Here is a 14,727-nt window from a genome sequence, read left to right as displayed (position 1 = left end):
ATGAAATGGGTGAGAAAATTATTATTTCAGCCATTCTTCCAAGCAACATTTGTTATTAGAGGCATTTTTTTAAATGTCACTGTTTTGATTGGCCACTAAATAGTGTATCAGTCACTGCCACAATCTATGTATGCTGTTTACATTTTGACAACAGTATATTGGTTTAAAGAGCATGCCCCATTGTTCACTCTGGTTACCTTCTATGCAATTATTATTCCTAGAAAGATGAGCCAATATAATTAAGATGCTAATCAGTCACATTATTCTTTTTCTACTTCCTGTCTTTGTATTTAACCTAAAATTGGCATCTTTATAGTAATACATATTGTTCAATTGGACAAATATTACCTCTACATGAAGAAAACAAGACAAATAATTCAATGATCATTTTGCAAGCATTATAGTAGCAGATATAAAATTTCCATTTTTTTTAGGTATGAAACAAATTATTACTGTATTTAAATGTAAAATGCACTTGTATTCAATTGCAGAAAAACAGCAGACAAATTATAAGTGAGTCATCATTTATGGCATCATAAGATTTCAGACTGTCTTACATATTTCTAGATTGATAAGGATACTGACAAAATATATTGTGATGTGGAATAAATATCCATGAGCGAATACAAGACAATAGTATAATTGCTAAATATAGCTGTATAAAGTTTGGAAAAAGTATTTTGAATAAGTTATAAGAACCAATACAATGTAATGGTTAAAGATTTTTTTTAAAGGAATGAAATTGTCTTTCCTTTAAAAAAACAATCTTGACTTGAATGGTGATTGACACTTAATAAAGCAAGAATGTTGAGTCAGATATAACGAACGGGTTAATCGATGTTGTTGAAATCTGATGATATACTTATTCTATTAATAATGTCACTAGTAACCAATGTGGGTTTCATGGAATAATGTAAGGCAGATTATTATAAAGCAACATATTCAAATAAATTACAAACTGCAAATATCCTACCTAACGCCTGCACAACCAACTCAAACGGAATATTCCAAACAATATAAGCTCTTTGACAAGTTGAATCGGGTATGGATGCTAAAATGTTATATGTAAACATGCATTCAGAGCAATTGCATTTTTTTTGCTTATTTCCCAAAGATTGTTAAGACTTTTTACATTCCAGAGGCACATTGGAGAATCAGATAAAGGGCAAATAGTGTGCATTCACCAGAACAGAAAAAAAGTTCTCAAAGCCAAATGTTTTTCAAGGTATATATTACCTTGCGGTCAATAAACTTTAAATTTGATTGTCACTACGAAAAGTAATTAGAAACGGTGAACCATAGTTTACACTGCCGAAAGAAGGTTTTGCATTTTGCGACATTCTTCACATACCTCTCCTTTGATAACTGGACTTTGTTTTCCACTCATTTGCTGTGGGGCACATACCAGAGGCCGTGCTAAAAAACACAGAAAAAGTATTCCAACGCTGTAACTCAATTCAAGCCACTTTTATTTTAAGAATTATTATGCCACAAATGTATTCAAGCCTACACTTCCCATTGAAATGTGAATAGGTGAAGACACGTTTTTTTGTTGCGAAAGGCGAGCGTTTGCACAGTTCTCTTGACAACGGCAAAAATTCAAAAGTCTTTCTAGCTTTTTTGTTGCTGCCCATATACAACACAAATCAATTGAATATGACTGAGTGCCAATCACCACGGGTTTATACCCATTCTAACCAGCACAATAGGACTATACTCAAAGAGAAAACGGAAGTTTTCCACATTTTGGATGCTAAAGAATCATTTCAGTGGTGCAAAGATGCTCAGAAATTCGGAGAAGGAATAGAAATCTGCATTTCATTACTTAGATATCATGAGAACAAGTAAATTAAAACAGCCAGTAAAAGTGCTTTAAATTATTTTTACATTTATGTAATTGGTTATAATGCTAGTTATAACATTTTAAATCTGCTTAAACTTTGACACAACTCAATGTGAAGGGTGGGTGGTTAAAACACTTAGCATCATTAAATGTGGCCAACTTATATTAGGTTTATCATCTAGTAGCATTTAGATTGTTTTAGATGCTACTAAATGGTATGAATAAACATTCAAATATTGGGGTCAACTGTTTAGTTTCACTCGCGAATGAATGGATTAGGCATAAGCTTTAGTTTCTTTGTAAAATATTTGGGCTCTACAAGGACTCATCTGTTTGTCTTAATCTTATTGACAACTTTTCTTTCGCTTCTTCCTTTATTTCACTAAATATATATATATATCTATATATATATAAACGAGGTCCTCTGGTTACAACTGAACAGCTTCTGTTCAACAAATGCTGCTTTCCTCACTTTTTTTTTAGCAATCCGAATATCGGATTTTATTTTATTCGTAGCTGAAAAATTGGATATTACAATTCTGAACACAGTATAGGCAACCCGCACTCTTCTGTTTTGAAATACAGTCCGTTTGTGTTCACGTTTCTGTCGCTACTTATGTTTTAGTGCATACTTGCGCCTTAAACAATCCATCAGACAACAGCTGGGCTGCCGTGTGGTCTAATGCTTATCATTGTCTACTTGTTTTTGTCTCTTTTTAACTAGCTTTTCATTCCTTTTTACTTCGTGTTTACCATTTATTCAATTTGAGTCAACTCCAGCAGCACAAGTGTTTTTGAAGAGCTGTAATTCAAAGCGTCCCGTGTAACCTTTCACAGTCATTTAAGCTTCCCTTAATTTTTCTGTCACCTAAATAAGCCATCAAGGCTTTTAAAAGCTCATGATCCTTGATTGAAATTGGTGTGGGTCCATGCTTGTTTTTTGTGTCATGATACTGCAACCAACTTTCACAGAGACAACTTGGGACAAAAAGAACCACTGTTTAACAAGATAATTCTTGCCTCCCCTTTTACTTCTGTCTTTTACTTCCTTTCCTATTGTCCAGACCCTCCTTTCTTTTGGGGCTTTTATCAACTTGATTCTTTTCTCACCCTCTTTTTTTTTGCTCAAAATCTATTCTGAAGCAGGCCATGCTTTTGTGATTGTCAGAAAATGTCTGGAGTGTCATCCCTCCAAAAGAAATGGGGGAAAGGGAGGATTCTGGACCGCAATGTTGCCCATGCATGCAGAACATCCCAATCTGTTTTTGTGCATTCAGTTGGTAAGGTTCAGCAGGGATCTTCCACTTGGTCTCGTTCAGGACAATGGGAGGCTGGCCAGCTGCACAAGCACCACAAAGGGTTTAGACTTCTGTGAACCGTGTTTACTTAGGGCTCTCTTTCTGACCTGCAAGTAACACTTGTTTCTTATTCATACACTTATCCAACAGTGTTAAAATAAGATATAGTATCCCTTGTCGGGCTATCTGAACTGAACTAGAAATGTACCATAAATTGTGTATAAAATAGCAAAAACCAGGTCAGAACAATCTATGTATCTATCTATCTATCTATCTATCTATCTATCTATCTATCTATCTATCTATCTATCTATCTATCTATCTATCTATCTATCTATCTATCTATCTATCTATCTATCTATCTATCTATCTATCTCCATATATCTCCATATATCTATATCTATATTTTAGTTAGCTATCTCTATATCTATATCTATATCTATCCATCTATCTTTTATCTATCTATCTATCTTTTAGCAATCTGTCTATCTCGCCATGTATTATATTGAATGTCTAGATAAATACACGAAGTGTGCGTAATATATATTTATACACCCCTTTCGAAGTGTTCAGTAGTTGTTTGAGAAATCAGAAATATTCAATATGTATATATTATAAATCATTTTATAAGAATGGAAAGCTGTATTTCCATTTTTTAATCAAATAATAACTATTTGTACCAGTATAGATTAGATTTTAGATTAACATTTTAACTCTTCCGTCATTTGTCTCTCATTCCCTGGTACAGATGTTCTACTCCAGCAGAACGGCGCGTTATTGTTGTCCATCTTGGAATATTATTCGAGAACTTTTATTGGCTTTCGAATTTTATGGAATTTATCGACACTTGATTTTGCCAAACCTTTTTTAAAGTATGGATGGCAGCATATGGGCTGTTGTCACCACTCCGCTCTTTGAACCTTTCTATTTGATAATGGCTTCTCATTTGTCTTCCACAACCCTCCGAAACTTTTATATTGTTGAAATCATCCTGTCTGTAAGTTGTGAAAAAACTGAATTTAGCCGAACAACGTGCATTGATCTTTTTTTTAATTCCCTTTTACAATTACTAATTGCGAAACATGTTTTCTGCCAATATGAACTTTATTAAGATTCCACCGGAATGTTCAAACAATCTAGTCGTTGGTTATGCTTTCCCATATATAACTACTTCGCATAATAAATCTTTTTGATTCAGATAACATAAGATTTCAAAGTACAATTTTGGTTGGTCACTGGGAATAACTATCGGCATTGCCCCAGCGCTTTGGTTTGATTTGGTCTTTGATTTATTTTGAAAAGCAACTCACATTAATGATTACTAAAGGTCGATACCGCGAGCTGTACTGCCAAGTATCTACCCTGGTTGCTACTGTGTTTTTGCAAACGATAGGGACATAAATTTTACTTACTCGTTTAAGTTACGGTTCTGTAATCTTGTTTATATATGTATGCATACATATTCTCTAATTGCAGTGGTATCTGGGAATTTGTCGTTGTGTTTGTTTTTCCTCCTCTTTGTCATTAATATGCATTTGCAGAACAAAGTGGTGATAATGCACGGGCTCTAACCACTGTTATTTGAATGTCATGCATGCACATTGGCTAGACTGATGCGATGTTCATGCCTTCATCAGCACCTGCTGAAGTGTTGGTTTTGACTGATTTGGGGGGTGAAATTTCGACAGCATTTCCCTTGAAATTGGGATTCAGACTTGAAATGAAGCCAAGCACTTTGGAGTCCACCTCGTACATCTTTGATTCAGAGCTGCATCTAACTCCCAGGAGCGCTCGCTTTGATCTCTTTGATTTTTCACCAGATCTGTTATGCAGTAAATTCCTAGGTTTTCCATAGAAACATCTTCTTTCCTTTTGCGATATTGATGTTTTCTTCTTCGTAGGGGTTATGATATGGTGAATCAGATTTAGAAAAGCTTGGACAATGCCCGTATTCATGGTCTGGTTTTTTTTGTAACCCCCGAAATGAATCAAAATACTGTTTATTCTGTTGCTCTTTACTCTAGTCAGTTCAGCTGCCTTTCAACATTTTAAACTCTTTGTAACACCAGCAGGTTGCGTTGCCATGGCAATCTACTGTATGGTGAGCCCGAAAGACAATGACTTTCAAGAGCTTGAAAAGTGAGTTTTCGCTTTCCATGCAACCACTTCCGATGGAGCAAGGCTTCTCTCGCGGCTTCTCTGAGAGATCGGCAGCTTGTCAGTCTAACAATGTACATCTTCGGGTCGCCAACTTTTTTTTTTCTTCCTTTTGATCTGCGATGCTAAAAAGGGGAAAGCAGTCAATGAAAAATAACCAAGGCGCTAACGAGACTGCCCACCACCACCCTCAGTACCCCCCCCCCCCCCCCCCCCCCCCTCCCCGCCAACCCCTTCCCTTTTATCCGTAAGACACATTTAATGTCATAACTCAGTGAAGCTTCTTCAGCAAAATAACTTAGAAAAACTTTCTCAGCATAATTATCAAAACCTCTACCTGGAGTTTGCAAAAGCTATTGAGCACGTTTATGTCTTATAGAAACCACTATCCTGACGAAATGAAAATGAGAATACAATGTATTATATATTTTTTTGCATTGTGCCATAAAACGAATGGATGTTTTTGGAGACGCGTATCCAAGATATTGCCCACACTCATATGGCTACCATCAAAGTCCACAGTCTTTTTCTAATTTAATTTCAGAAATAAACTTTATTTGTGATATTAAACTATATGCAAAATAAAAAGAGTACAGAACTTTTGATACATTCTTATTATTCAACATTGCTAGTGTTACACCCAGTGGCGTGAGCATCTCTCTTTATCTTTAAACGTAGCACCCCATTGTCGCTCATGTGCCCCCTGGGTTGATGTATCTTCCCTTGTATGAGGGGTATTACCACCGGATTCAGCCCCTCAAAGTCCACAGCTCCTTGCTGAAGTGCAATGTTTGAGTTAGATGTTGACCCCTCGCTACCTTCTCCCTCCCGCCTCCCTCCTCACCGCCTTTAACAAAGCACGAGGCATGCCAAAATAAACACCGCTGGTCGTTTTTATCGTCTTCAGTGCTCTCTTAAACTTGACTTTTGTTGCAACTTGAAATGGTCTTCCTTTCAACTACATCTTTTTTTTAACATTAAAGCGGCGGGCTCGTGCTTAGCCTGTAACTCCCCGCTCTTCTTATCGATTAACAGATTCTTAACATTGTTTATTGGCAGAGGTCAGGGAACACAAAATAAATGGGAGGGGAGGACTTTGAAGGGGGGGGGGGGGGAGCTGAAGAGTTGTGGGAAGGGAGAACATTAATAAAGTTACTGCAGTTACTTGAGGCGCTTAGAGCACTTTCTTTCCCTATTGCAATGTGCCCCGGTGACAACACGCAATGCCCGGATACAAGTAAAAAGCTGCCGGCTCTATGCGCCCATGTGCTACCTGGCATGCTGCAATGGCGTCTGAAGCTCGGTACAAAATGAAAAGAACCCTTTCATGTAACGGAATCTAATAAATCTTAACATTTCCGCACTAACTTTTTAGACATTCGTCAACCCTACCCCCACCGTCCATATTAAGAGGTCACCACAGACACGCATCGTGCTAGAATTTCTTTTTAAATGTTCCAATCAATTATTGAAGTCAATTCAATCTTGATCCAAATCACTTGAAGTTTTGTTGGCGACTGACCTTATTGGGGTCAAGTGTGTCAGTGATTTTTAAAGCGAATATTAATCTTTTCAGGACTGTGAATGCTCTATAAATGGAGTCATGATTCATGTGTCCTATACATAACTTAACCGCTTTGTACTCCGTAATGTTTTCTGTGTGCGTGTATACAGAGGGAAAGTGTGGCAAATTGTTTCATTAAAATAAAACCCTTTTAGGCTTTGAAGAGCTAACACGTTGAGGGGAATTGTGTGATTCCCACTTGATTTAAAAAAAATACAGCCATCGGAGTTTTCGATGGAAAATATTTTACTTTGGTGAAAGTAAGCTGCAGTGCAGCAGCATTTATATTCTGAATGTTGTTGTTTTTTGCTATCTGAATCAAATTTGTTGGTTTTACTTGTGATGTTCAGAGGATATTTGCACAGGTGATATTTAGGACGCGCACTGTTGCGCGAATAGTTTGATGCAAATGGGGAATATTTATTCCACTATATATATATATAATCCACTATGTGTGTGTGTGTGTGTGTGTGTGTGTGTGTGTGTGTGTGTGTGTGTGTGTGTGTGTGTGTGTGTGTGTGTGTGTGTGTGTGTGTGTGTGTGTGTGTGTGTGTGTATAAGTATATACATGTGTATATGTATGAGTATACATGTATACTATTATACTATATGAGAGGTATAATGAATGGCTTGATTGATCACAAACAGAGATGCTTTGCTTTATAGGCAACACATTCCCTGCTCATTTTATGACAACCATTTATTTTAAGTATAGGACTCTTCACTCATTATCACTATCCTCCACACTACGGACGCTAATCTGTTATCTGCCCATCTCTCAGCTAGTCGAGCCAGTTATGTGCTAAAGAAGCTCATCAAGAAATCCTAGAGAGCCATTATTGTAAATATCGCCTTTTCCAGTTTAATTAGTTCTCGTACTGTAGCAAACTTTCTATTCACTCCTGCTAAGTGTATATTACCACCAAGAACAATAAATAGAATGCAAAATAAAAATAACTTTGCACATAGCAGCAAAGAGCAACGTCGTTAGCATGGAACGCTCCTTGAGTATTTTGATGGGGCTCAGACTAGAGTAACACAACTTCACTTGACCTGTGAAGGGTTGGAGCAGATTAGACTAGAAGGCTAGATGATCGGTGTACAAACTGAGTAAATCTATGGAGAATATTTATGTGGAGGCGGTTGTACAAATCTCACCCAGTTTGTTCAAAACAGTAATTGTAAAAGCCTTGATGGAGAATTCCCCAGATACCAAAGAGTGTATATAACTTGAACTTGGAGAAGATGATCACAGATATATTGAAAATGGATGTTTGATTTAACCGCTCATTTAAAAACATTTGTGTTAAGATTATTGTATGGGTTCTTAAAGCGTCGCACAGAATTTATGATTACATCATAATTTTTCCAACTATAATTGAACATTATGCAAGCTCGTTATTCATGTTCTTCACCTGTTAGTACGTCTCGGAATTTGTAACAATCAATGCAGAAAATAGAGTATATGTCCAAAGCTATTCAAAGTATGATATTCTCAGAAAAGACAGTCAGATAGCAATTGATCCCACGACTATTCACTGGTTTGTTCTATTCTTTCCTAATATTTTGCTGATACTATTGATGGGCTGACGACTATAGTTCGACACTTAAAATGAACATTCAAGTATATTGCACTGAAATTAGAATAGTTTTAAACCACACCATTATTGTTTTACCTCAATTGCCGGTGATTAGATAAAACGTACTGATTCTCATTTCAGGTGGATAGTGCATTTAGCAAGGACAATCATTCATGACAACACTGATGCGAAAGGTTGACGTTATGCTAGCAAATGCAATTGAAATATATCCACGGAAATCGGGATTTGTATACGCCAATGTTTTATTGAAGTATCTCAAATATTTGAGGTATACTAGATGACTGGCGCACAAAACGATAGGAAATAAGTATAATGGTCCGAATCAAGAGTTTAGCAGCAAATGGTATATGACAATCCAACTCTCAAAGTCCAATACATTTAAACCTAATTCCCTCAGAGCACCACATGCATATGGGGTGTATATGAGGACGGACGTCAGAGAAAGCGAAGGTAAAGGAGGGGGGTGTGGGGGGGGGGGGGGGGGGGGGGGGGTTAGAGAGAGATGTTTAGCACGAGTGAAATACGGAGCGCTTTTAAATAAGTATAGGGAGAAGGGAATTGGGGCATTGGGGCATTGGGGAGATAGGAAACCAAAAAAGCGATTGTAATTTTGCAGGCATAAATGAATTAGCAGAAAAAGTTTGTTTTTCTCACGACCGACATTTTCTTAGGATGGTATATATATATAGAGAGATAGATATATATATCAATATATATCTATCTATATATATCAATAAACTAATCCCTCATAAACACAGAAAACTAGACCCGATTAAAACAAAGGTATCTTTTAAATGGCAGATGTTTTCGCAGTTAAATTAGTGGGTGTAGTTAACTATATCATGTAAGTAGTTTTTTTGTATGTATATATCTACAAGCAAGAAAACTCAAATCGTCCCGCTGGCAAACATTTGTGCAAATTAATCAATAAACTAGGGTCAACTTCTATTCAGAACAATTGTTTGCTGGTTCAACTATCTAGTCATCCAGTTCGGGTTCAATGATCTGGACTACACATTTGCATTGACCTTATCTGGGGCCATGTTTGCTTGCATTTCATATGCTTATTTATGTTCTTAATTAACATGGATACCCCTTTCCCTCCCCCATCCTATCGAAAAAAGTGTAGAAATCAGGAGTAGGCTAATTCGTGGAGTTACATCACCTACTCTTCCCAACCTCAAAACCAGGTCGATTTTTTTTCGACGTTCAGACTGGACCAGTCTGTAGGGTATTGGAAACATTTGACCCTTTTTAATAGTACCGAAGGGAGTGGGGGCGCATTTTCAACTTTGGGGAGATATAATGCCACATTAAGTTGCGCGTACTATTTAATAATTTTTACTGTGATTATATAAGGAAGATTCGTGAATTTGGCGGTTAAAACCACATTCTATAGGGCATAACCCCTTATTAGCTATGACCGAGATTAGTTCAGTACGAAATTAAATATTTGTTCTTGAAGTGGTTTAAGCAAAGAGTTATATTTACGTATGATCCATATTTAAACACGTCATGTCCTACATTTGGCTATCCACTAAATCTCCTGTGGAAATTTTGAAGTATATGTTCATGTATTCTCTTCATTTAACATGTTTGTTTTAAAAGTAGGTACTGCATCGATGAGTGGATCTAAACTTTGCAAATAACGAATTCATTGATAAATTCCGTTCATCGTTATTAGATTAGATTATATTTACATTAGAAGTGTTCATTGTGAAGTTCATTCTTTTTTAATTATCATATCCTTTAGTATTAATCTCTGGCATCCAGCGGTAGAACTGCTGGTTACAGCGCCAGAGGCCCGGGTTCGATCCCGACTACGGGAGCTGTCTGTATGGAATTTGTACGTTCTCCCCGTGATCTGCGTGGGTTTTCTCCGAGATCTTAGGTTTCCTCCCACACTCCAAAGACGTACAGGTTTGCAGGTTAATTTGCTGGATAAATGTAAAAATGGTCCAGTATAAAATTGTTCAACTTCCAGTAGAGTCCCTGTTGGACTCTTCGGAAGGTATAACGTACAAGGTACAAGGTATAGAGTTAGCACGTTCTCCCTGTGACCGTGTGGGTTTTCTCTGGGCGCTCCGGTTTTTCTCACTCTCCAAAACCGTACAGGTTTGTGCGTTAATTGGCTTCTATAAATAGTGTTAGTGAATGGGGAACGCTGGTCGGCGAGGACTCGGTGAACCGAATGGCCTGTTTCCGCACTGTATCTCTAAGAGTCTAAAAAAAGGCCAAAAAATCGCGTGTCAACGGTCTATAATGAACTTTCCTAACGCAAGAGACGGGATGGGAATTCTTTGTCCGCCTATATCGAATGAAATGATTGTGAAGTTTGAACATAACAAACATAATCAATATTATACATTACGTACTTGAAGTTTATAATATTATAGAGGAATCCGATAATTTTTATTAGTGGACATGACGTTTTTTTAAGGACGTTCCTTAGGTCAACTATTGGTCATGTATTGGAACAAATTCTCTGATGCAAATCCGTGCCCTATGCTTGTCCTGCCTCACTTTCTTAGTGTGGACCTCATCAATTATGATTTTCAATGTTTCATTCCGACAACCAAATCATCAGCGGTTTCCATTTTTTTGGAATCGCGGTGTTATCTGATTTTATGGATTACCTACTAAAACAGTAGTAACCTTTCAGGTCCTGCTTTTCTTTCAGACATTTAATTATATTGTAGTTCAAAATCAACATAATCAACAGCCCGAACATCGCACTTAAAACTTAAATGAAAAAAGGGTTCGATTGGGATTTTGCTTCTGTTAAAAACAATAGTGAATGTAAAATCCTGATAATGGTCTAGTATATAATTCAGAGGCTCTATTTGTATTTTTGGTAGACACTAATCTAGCTGCTAGTTGGAGGTGCGTTCAGGTGATAAGAATCTCAATCTATAAACTGTCCTGCTACTTAAACGTTCAATGCTTTAATTTTATGTAAGGATTAGACCCACTCATATGCAATAACTGGGGGTCCGCGTCTTCGGCATTTAAATCTATGGCTAACATGTTCAGCGGTGAACTACTTCAAATAACTGACATCCAGGTTGCTGCGAGTTCCCAAAAGTAATTTTCATCATGGATCAGGCTTTATAAGACCGTATTTTATAGATGTCTTCCTGTTGGCCTTTGCAGCCAGATCTACATAGCGCTCGTGCATTGCTGAGCTTCAGCTATTGATTGGTTTCTGGTACATATTAAAAACAATCATATTCAATACCATAGTTTTAACAAAATGCACAGACTATTTTAGGATGCATGTTACGGGCAATTAATTCAACAGCAAAACATAAATGGAGCCCCTCCCCTCGGACACCATTACTACTGCGCAATTGTTTGTATTTTAAGGTTTTCGTGTTTTATTTGTGGGGATTGTGTGCCTTTGTATTAGTGCGAACTATTCCCGGCTATCCATTGCTATAGAGTTGCGATTTGTATTTGCTCAGAAATAGTTCGAGGCATGCAATGAATGCATTTTGATCCTCTTTTTTTTCTCGTTAGGCGAATATTTGACTCAAAATGCAAAGAGCACCTTAAATTGCAAAATGGAGAAGAACTGATGCATTACTTTAGAATCGCGTAAAGGGCGGTGGACAAATTGATCCTTTATTCCACACTGAAAGTAAACACAATCTTAAATGTATTTACCAAATGCGCCTCTAGTTATTTGACGTGGACAGTTTCCCCTCTTTTGAAAATTAGACATTTTTAACAGCTTCTTTTGTTTTGTTTGCCAATGAATAAGTGAACTGATTTTTCTTCATACAATACAATTATTCCATATCCGCCTCACGCTGCGACGATGTGACGGAGACAGCTTTATTATAAACAAGGTTTGTTTGTGGGGTTTTGGAGAAAGGGTGCACCAAAACCACGACTTCCAATCACGTCGTTCACTTATGTTTTCCAATAAAGTTACGCGTTCAGCTTGAGGACATCGACACTTTTATTCATTTTGCAGAAGTCCACCTCTAATAACCGGAACAAATGTGTTGACATTTTGGATTGAATGGACCAATAATTTGCGCCTCTTTAAAATCTCTGACTTTGGTGGAATTGAGATTTCATGATGACTTGCCCATTGCCTTCCAGAGCACCAATCTCCAGAACAATAGATTAAAGTCTTTATAGATAGATTTTTTTTTGTTTTATCTTTTTTAAAGTAAATAATATCATACATAGACATTTAAACAAAGACAAGAGGACCATAGCGCCACCAACTATTCCCTTCTTCCCTGTTCACATCTCATTCCCCAAATAGCCTTATGAGTCCTTAAGGTCTTTTGCTGAAATTCCCCGCCGCTTTCACTATAAATCGAATCAGTTAGAAGGTTTATGGGAAAAGCCGTCGTGTGCCATCAAAAAGAAAGTTACTAACTGACGATGGCGAAATCTGCCTGTCACGATATTAGGTCATTGGCGTAAAAGGAAAATTTCTCATTTTTGCCTGTAGTTTAGAAAATGGCAGATTTCTATTGCAGGGAAATTTCTTCAAAAAATACTTAACATTTTAATGGAAATTGTTGTTATATATATATATATATATATATATAACAACAATTTCCATTAAAATGTTAAGTATTTTTGAAGAATATATATATTTGAATCACGTGCTTCCTGAGCCGTATTAAGCTTTCGAGGGAGCAGATGTGGATGTTAAAAAAAACTGTTCTGCTACTTGTGACAAAGATATTGAATTTCCCCCTGTAAGTGTTGGGTGGGGTTAGTTCATTTACCCCGTAGCAATATGTTACACTAACACTGCATGCAATAGTTGGAACTTGATGGAATTGCATTGATAAGATTTAAGTAGTGGAAATGAACGTTCCTCCCCGGGCAAACCTTCCTAATAATAAAATTACAAAATGTTTTCTTCAGGATCGAAATCATGACACTTTCACTACCGAACTGTTTACGCAACGCTGTATTATTGCGGTTAGTTAGAGATATAGAAGTCGGATACTGCTCTGGCTAACTTCCTTTTAAGTCATTTGTATTGATTTTTTTAGCGAGTGCTTTAATTAACGCCACGTACTGCAATTTCCTGCTTCACACTTGCGCAAGTGTACGTTAGCTGGGAGAAACTACCGCCTGGGACCACAGAGTCGGTCCATCAGCAGTTAAAACTAATTACAACCTCGACTGACCGATCCACAGCCACTCACAAGCTGGCGCGAACCTGCGACTTTGTCAAATCTATGTGCCTTGGCCGTGATGTACTGTAGGAGCCATCAGTTAACGCGTGCACCCGCAATCATAAAAACAAATCCCGTCCATTAGAACCACACGATCCTCAAATGCAAGAAAAATAACATATGCATCCATTATTATCACTCGGGATGAAAACTCTAAGAATACCTGACATGTTGTGAAGGACAGAAAAATATGTCTCGATAATGCAAGAGGTCTTTCATACCTTTTGTTGGTGCACCAAGATAATACATATATGTTTTTCTAAACATATAACGATGGCGTTTGTATAATTCTTATCTAATATTGATTATTCTAGACATAATATACATTCATCACGCATATTAATAATTTGTTGTAATACATGTAAATTAGAGGGAACTTTACTTACCCTTAATAATTAGGTTACATTACAATCTTTTTTATGGAGAGAAGTTGGGGCTAATTCATCCAGGCGGCACTACCACCTTATCTTTATTTTCCGACTTGTGGCCTCAGTCCTCCTACACTTGGTTTAAAAAAACTTTTTTTGTGGGGTGGGGCGGGGGGTATGGATAATATTCAGTATTAAAGTGTTTCCCTGTGAACAGGTCTTTATAACTCAGTGACCCTGATCCTCTCAGCGCCACCTGTGTAGTTTCTGTACATGCGTTCGACTTGTTACTGAGGCCAGTGGAAGAAAAAAACTTGTCCTTACAATGGCTTCAAAGGGAACCAAATCACAATTTTCTCCCATTAGTTATCTGGAAGTCAGATACTGTATACCCTCCGTTAACATATGTCTATTAACCATATATGAAGAACAAGACAGTTCCTAAAGAGATTTCTCGTTATTCATCTGTGAAGTCCCAAAAGCAACACAAAGGATATCAGCTGCGTTATGAAAAATGGCCTAAGCTGAGAGAATGTCACAGTGGTCGCCTTATTATTTTGGTCCTTTAAAAATCTCAGGGAAACTTCGCTTCTGATGAATTAATTTTTTTTAAGAGACCAGTAAAGATTTTAAGCTGCAGTCTGTAGCATAGGCGAGAGATGAAAAGATGTTGTCAGCCGAAA

General features: G+C 37.1%; 1 long non-coding RNA gene across 2 annotated transcripts; it reads right to left on the bottom strand.

Moving 5' to 3' along the window:
- Positions 1 to 713: 713 nt before the first annotated feature.
- Positions 714 to 14,206, bottom strand: LOC116979938. Of its 2 annotated transcripts, XR_004413807.1 has the most exons (3): positions 14,063 to 14,206; positions 4,554 to 5,423; positions 714 to 1,416 (listed from the first exon to the last, which is right to left on the bottom strand). It is a non-coding gene; the product is annotated as an uncharacterized LOC116979938 (long non-coding RNA). The 2 variants fall into 2 exon arrangements; XR_004413806.1 differs by lacking the exon at positions 714 to 1,416 and having other exon boundaries at positions 3,783 to 5,423.
- Positions 14,207 to 14,727: the final 521 nt, after the last annotated feature.

Source organism: Amblyraja radiata, chromosome 13 (genome assembly GCF_010909765.2).
Source record: "Amblyraja radiata isolate CabotCenter1 chromosome 13, sAmbRad1.1.pri, whole genome shotgun sequence".
Lineage (NCBI taxonomy): Eukaryota > Metazoa > Chordata > Chondrichthyes > Rajiformes > Rajidae > Amblyraja > Amblyraja radiata.
This window is presented reverse-complemented; position numbering and strand designations above follow the sequence as displayed.